Raw genomic sequence first — 7,594 nt, 5'->3', positions numbered from 1 at the left:
TTGCCTGTTTGTTTTGAATCTCAGATACTTCTGATTAAATGAGAATGTCCTCATTAATCAAAATAATGGCAAAAGAGTCAGCTAGCTTGACACTGTAAATGTACAGTGACAGTTAAATGTTGGCAGGGAGTGGAGGCCAGTGGAAAGAGACACATCGATCACTCTCCCTATGCTTCCAAGATGATAGGAGTGGCAAGCAGAAAAAAATGCCAACCGTTCTCTCCTTGGTTATAGATGAAGAGCTTTTCAGTCTGCTCATTTACCACTAGGTGGCAGTGGGTTAAAGAAAACTGCTTACCTAGAGGTCCCAGAAGGACCCGAGTCTCTAGGTCTCCAGTCACTGCTACAATTTATCGTTAAATGCTCACCAGTCAGGACTGAGTTAATTAAGGAAAAACAAGCTATAATCAACCCAAGTGGCAATATAAACGTTTCTTTTCAATATTGAATTTACCTAATTCGAAGCTCCGGAAGCCTGATGGCGTTCAGGTAGTGAATGTGCTTGGGGAAGAGTGGCAAAGCGGCATTTCTCAGTGTCTGCTGTTTAAGGGGTCTCTTGCTACTCTTCCATCCTGAGCCTCCATCTCAGAAACTGTCAACTCCATCCAGCCTCTTCCCACCTGCTGGTAAGGGATTGCCCTGGGAACCCTCTCTTAAAGCCCTTGTTTCTTAGCAACTGTCTAACTTGGAAACAATTCAGTTCTACCCAATGTTGCCTGAAAGCCCATTTGTGAGAAAGGCTGCAGCTCTCTTATGATTCTATGGCCAGAACTGAACCTCCACTCCAAGATCGTGAGCAAATATGCTCTTGAGCCAGAGGGAACTTTCTAATAAACAAAGGAAAACCTGTTTTAGGTCGAGATACTGGGGGGCAGAAGTTGGGGGTGGGCAGTGCTAGTCAGGCTCCTGGCACATCATGCCAAGACCTTCAAAAAGCCTTTCTCTCCCTACCTCAAGCATAATTTTTCAGCAGCTTATTCCTGTGGTGTAGAGGAATACAGTATGTGAGATAATAGATACTGGTCTTCAAATGTTTAGCTAAAAATGAGGTTATAATAAAGAGCCATTTTGATCCTTGGCAACTTGCACCACATTTCACTTAGTCACGCTGTGTGAAGAGGCAGAAAACAGATCATGCAGTAAGAGACACGGTCCGTTTATAACATTTCATCCCTGCATTAAGCATATTACATGCATTACCTTGTTCAGATACCACCATGAGAGGAAGACTCTATCCCCTTGATATATGTGAGGAAACTAAAGCTCAGAGAGGTTATGTAACTTGCTAAAATCTCTCTACTAATAAATAGTGAATTGAGGGGCCTATCTAGGTCTCACTGACTCTTAAGTTTATTGCCAGCCAAATTGCATCTTTTTTTTTTTTTGAGACGGAGTCTCGCTCTTTCACCCAGGCTGGAGTGCAGTGGCGCGATCTCGGCTCACTGCAGGCTCCGCCCCCCGGGGTTCACGCCATTCTCCTGCCTCAGCCTCCCGCGTAGCTGGGACTACAGGCGCCTGCCACCTCGCCCGGCTAATTTTTTGTATTTTTAGTAGAGACGGGGTTTCACCGTGTCAGCCAGGATGGTCTCGATCTCCTGACCTCGTGATCTGCCTGCCTCGGCCCCCCAAAGTGCTGGGATTACAGGCGTGAGCCACCGCGCCCGGCCCAAATTGCATCTTTAAAATGTTAAGTTTCTCAGACATTAACCAGAAAAATTTGAGAGTAAGCCGAGCCATCTCCCTAAACTAATCAGAAATCAGGAAGCTGAATTAAAATGCAGCATGACTGGGCGCAGTGGCTCACACCTATAATCCCAGCACTTTGAGAGGCCAAGGCGGGCAGATGACAAAGTTAGGAGTTCAAGACCAGCCTGGCCAACATGGTGAAACCCCGTCTCTACTAAAACAAACAAACAAAAAATAGCCAGGTGTGGTGGTGCATGCCTGTAATCCCGGCTACTCGAGAGGCTGAGGCAGGAGAATTGCTTGAACCTGGGAGGCAGAGGTTGCAGTGAGCCGAGATCATCCCACTGCACTCCAGCCTGGGCGACAGAGCAAGACTCCGTCTTGGAAAGTAAAATAAAATGCAGTGTGGTGGTTTACTACAAGTGTCTAGTCCCTTCTAATTCACGCTGCTTTTTGGCTAGGAGTGGGCACATGCACCCGGGGCTTCCTGGCTTCTAGAGAGAACCAGGGAGGGGGGCACCCCCAGGGCCAGCAGGCCAGCTGTGGCTCTAGGAAGAGTGGCTGCCAAGTGAGTGCTAGGAGGCCTTTGCCCACTAGTTAGTTTGGTCCTGGAAGGGGTATTGATCCCATAGTCTTGTTGAAAAGAAGATGGAGTGACTGGTGGTCTCCCCAGCTCTTCAGTATGCCTTGAGAAAGTTCACTATCCCTTTCCAATCTTGCCCAACACTTGGGAAGGATGCTTTGTCCCAGCCTTGACTACAAAATCGTCTAATTAAAGAAACTCTTCTCACAGCTAAACTATGGAAGTGCCTAAAGCTAGAGAAAAAAAATTATTACTTGAAGGACTGTATCTTTCTCCTTAGAGCTAAAGGAGGCATTTGGCAAGCTGTCCGTCCAGCTTGTAAAATTGCCCTTCAACTTGTATTAATTTCCATAGGATGGCAATCCTGGGAGGATCCCCAGCTCCTTCTCTTATTACCTCAGGAAACTCCTGATCCCTCATATAGGGATAATACCACCTGCTTCATAGGTTTGCTGGTGTAAAGTGCTTAGGCCATACAGCAATCCCCTAATATCATTTATGCTTGATGAACATGCTGTGCCATGCTCAATGGCTTTCTTAACTTCCCTGTGCTTCCATTCTGTGTCCTGAGACCAGACCCGGCAAACAGATGGACAGAGTTGGATGTTTTCCTCCTTTTTTCCCAGCACGCAGGTGTTCGAAAGATTGCTTCTAGGCTTCCTGAGTTCTCCATGCTTCCTCAATTGGCTTTCCCCGGGTTAAAACTTCAGAATGTTATCAGCTTCTCCACTGCTGGGAGAGCTTTGTGTTCCCCCAGGAACGACATTAGGCTCCACGGGACATTCATTAGTTGGGGTTACGAGGGGGCCACAGGGCACTGGAATGGTAATTTCCTACATGGGACCCCAGTGACCCAGAGTGAGCTAGCTCAGCTGGTCTGAGCATGTGGCTAATGAGGACAAGGTCATGGTTTCTCTCCTGTGTGGGCCAATTAGTGTCACGTGGAAGGCACGCTCCTGGGGCATCAGGCAGCGGCAGCCTTACACATGTGGCACTGGTCACTAGAATGGCTCAGTGTAGCTATCATCACTATCACAAACCCAACACAAAGCCTCCATCTTCTTAGTACATAGCCCATTGTTTCCAAAACTTGGTCATTGACAGAGCACCTTCGTGATTTTTGTCTTATCCTAAGCAGACCAGTACCTTTTTATTTATTCAAGATTGTTCAATAAATTCTATAAATTGGCTCACTTTAAAAAGTTACCAATTTTAAAAGTGACTCACTTTTCAGAGTAACCAGCGCCACACGTGTAAGGCTGCTGCCTCACTTACAAGGAAGCTGTATATCACTACCACCAATGGAAAATTGGGAAACTTGCCCTACGTGAAAGTCCACGTTAAAATAAATATATAACTATTGACATTAAAATGTCTTTGTGCCATCTGCAAACAGTTTCTGGGCCACAGTGATCAATGCACTGCGTGTTAATAAATGTTGCAGTTTGCATATGTTACATAATATTCACGCTGGCAATAAAATGGTACCATCCATAAAAACAATATTATAAAACACCTGCTTTAGCGGGAAGAGCTAGGATCAGTGAACTGGGGAGTTTCACACTTGAAGCGATGAAATTATTATTCTTAAAGCAATTTTAATACCAAGAACCTTTCTACTAGCCATAAATGTGTACCTATAAAAACCAAACTCTGAACAAATCCAGGGTTTAATTTACCTCTAGCTTTTGCTCAACAGTCATGGCTTTTGTTCACACCCTCCACTGGCACTATCATTAACACGGTGATTCTCACACTTCCTATCATTATCACCTGTTTTATGATAAACAAAGCACAAACATGCAAAGCAGATGTTGACTGCACAACATCTCTGTTCTCCTGCAGTCATAAGCCAGTTCACGCTCATCTGCGCTGGTCGGCCAGTTCCTTATGGATATCAAGATATAACCAAGAGTGGTGTTGGTAATAAAAATGTATTCCCTAATTAACTGGGCATGTTACATCCAATCCCGTTATGAAAATGTGCCCTGGAAGATGAATAAACATGAAAACACAGACACGAGGTTGAGAGACAGCCTAGCCACTTCCATTATTTCAGATTTCCAATACGTTAAAAAATGAAGACATGTCGGAGCAGAGTTGTAAAAGTTTTGGTATATTTTTAAAATCCAACTGGGACAATGGACAGCGTTCAGTCCTCTCTGTGTATCTGCGTATCTGTGACTGGTGTGCAGCCTCATTTGGAGCTGAGCCACAGTCTGCATGTGAGGTCTCGGTGAGTGTGAGGTCCCAAGGGTCCTCCCCTCCCCACCCCAGGCCCAGAGATGAACCCTGACAGGAGCTTTGCCTCCTATACAGATCTGTGCTCGAATATTCCATAAGACAGAACATTTGGCAAGAAACACAAAGTGGTCTGGGGAGTAGAAAGGCCAGAAGGTGAATCGCTCCACTTTCCTTCTTGCGTCTCCCCTATCTTGTGATTCCCACCGCAGCCACTCCTGTTATTATCCCACTTTTATAGCTTTCTCATCATCCTTGAAAAGCCACTAATTGGTAGCAAGAGGGCCAGGCTATTTTATAAGTGCCAGAAGGACTTACGTAGACTGGAAAATCAGAATGTTAAGAAGTGGGAAAGTGGTCAGCTTTTCTTCCTTTACTCATGAACCTGATGACTACTTTAACCACAAGAGCTTCTGTAAAGGATTGAACGCGTGAATGCACATGTGCACGCACACATACATACGCACACATACATATGCGTGCACACACACACATACATACGCACACATACATACAAGCACGTACGCACACACGCAATACATATGCACACACACGGACAAGCACACACGCACACACATGCACACACATACATACACACGCAAACATATATACACACACACACAGGCACACACAGTGAAGACCAGGCAAAGGACTCCATGATGTTAACATCTACAAAGTTCTCTTGCACAATAGTTGCTGGAACAGTAAGATTGTATGATCGGGGAGTGTTGTGTATGAATTTATGTAAAATAGTAGAAAAATAGTGTTGATTGAAAAATAATCTATGAGGGCTCTGTTGGTATGGCTTTGTGCTAAGACTGATGCATACTTCTGATCTTTGCCTCTGAAGGCAGAAAGTGATGAGCTAATTCGGTATTCTGGATGAAGAATCTGGGGTCCAGTGCTGCAGCCTCTTATCTACTGTTGTCAGGTCCAATTATGCCTCAGCCAAGTCCTCTCGTCCCCATCTCCTTGCCTGTCCCCAGAGCCAATCTAAGCACATCTGTTGCTCCATGCAAAGTATTTTGGCAGAAGCTGCCCTCCCCTGTGCTGGGAGTCATTTGTCTTTACTGGCTTGGAACTGTTTTTGCTTATATTTAAATAATGTAGGTTGAAAATATACATATATGTCTGTATATAATAGAGACCAAAGTGAAGTTATGACACCAAACTACAAATAATATAAGAGATTCCAACTCAAACAAATATTTAGAAGAAACTGTTTTAACCCCCCACATGCCAGATGAAGAACCCAGAAGGATTCTCAACATTTCCTTCCAGCATTACCTTTCATTTCAGTCCTCAGCTAGAACCCTCAGGGATCATGTCTCATATCCAGCCTCTCTTGGGTGGAGTAGGTATTCGCAATCCAATACTTAGTCTTGATTTTGAAACACATGGTAGCAAGGACTCAGTAGACCTATCTCAGGTCACAGAGATCTTACCATGAAGTAACATACTTGGGGATGCATCCTACACGGGACTGCCCAAATGGCGAGTCGGTGCACTGTGGGCTATGATATTGATGCCTCGCCTCTTGGGGCAGCTGGAACCTCTGGGTCAGGTATTTCCAGCCACAAGCATCAACAGCTTCATCAGGGTCTCTTGAGGGTGGCCAAATGGAGGAAGTTACAAAGGTGTAGCCCACGGTCCTGTGAACATGGAACCTGCTGAGCCTGATGACATCCACATTGTTATGCTCCATGTCAATGAGTTGAATGCAGCAGCTAAGAAGTTGCTTCACCTGTGGTAGCACATGCCACTGCCCATCATGAGCAAGGGCGCAGGGTAGCTACTGAAGGAGTTCATATTCCAGTTGCCCAAGATGCCAGGATCAGCCACATAAACTGCAGAGCCCAGTGAAAAAGGAAAATGAATACAGGGCCCCTTGTTCAAAAATTATTAAGAATTTCAAGATGGTGGCAACAGAACATTAAACTAAGCATAGGATCCTTCCAAGTGCAGGCTCCTGTGCAGCTGTCTAGGTTGCAAGTCCGTGAAGCTGGTCCTGCAAGAAGCACAGCGTTAGGCCAACGTGGAACCAGTGGAAGTTCAACAGCGCCAGGGATGGGGACAGTTCTTGGCAGGCACAGCATCGAACCTGTCATCACACATATCATATTCTTTCAGCTGTTTGTGACTGGCGTGCCCCTTTCTGTGGTATCTAAACTGGCTGTGCTTAGTAACTATGCATGAGTGGTCTACACATTAAAGCATTGTCATGATTTTGAAATACTTTAAGAAAGTTCCATTCGATTTGAAAGTCATTCATATGATTGCGGGAATTTCAACACTGCTGTTGTCAATGAAAGAAAAAGAAGAACTATTTGTTTCTTAAAATATGACTCAGATGGTGTAAAATTTGGAATGATTTCAAAAAATGTTTTACTTTTTTTACATGACTTACTTGTGTGAACAAAGTTTATCTTAGTGATGACTACCAAGAGCTTGAAGAGACCATTGTTAAAAAGTGTTGGCCAGGTGCGGTGGCTCACGCCTGTAATCCCAGCACTTTGGGAGGCCGAGGCAGGCGGATCATGAGGTCAGGAGATCGAGACCATCCTGGCTAACACGGTGAAACCATGTCTCTACTAAAAATACAAAAAATTAGCTGGGCGTGGTGGCGGGCGCCTGTAGTCCCAGCTACTCGGTAGGCTGAGGCAGGAGAATGGCGTGAACCCGGGTGGTGGAGCTTGCGGTGAGCCAAGATGGGGCCACTGCACTCCAGCCTGGGTGACAGAGCGAGACTGCATTTCAAAAAAGAAAATGTTGATGGGATTTTTAAAAATCTGATTAGGAATTGCTATTTTAAGCATAAAATCAGATATTAAAAAGCTATATGCTGGTGCGGTGGTTCACACCTGTAATCCCAGCACTTTGGGAGGCCGAGGCAGGTGGATCACTTGAGGTCAGGAGTTCAAGACCAGCCTGGCCAACATGGTGAAACCCTGTCTCTACTAAAAATACAAAAACTAGCCAGGCGTGGTGGTGTGCGTGCCTATAATCCCAGCTTCTCTGGAGGCTGAGGCAGGAGAATCGCTTGAACCTGGGAGGCGGAGGTTGCAGTGAGCTGAGATCATGCCA

The sequence above is a fragment of the Symphalangus syndactylus genome, chromosome 7 (genome assembly GCF_028878055.3).
Source record: "Symphalangus syndactylus isolate Jambi chromosome 7, NHGRI_mSymSyn1-v2.1_pri, whole genome shotgun sequence".
NCBI classification, from domain to species: Eukaryota; Metazoa; Chordata; class Mammalia; order Primates; family Hylobatidae; genus Symphalangus; species Symphalangus syndactylus.
This window is presented reverse-complemented; position numbering follows the sequence as displayed.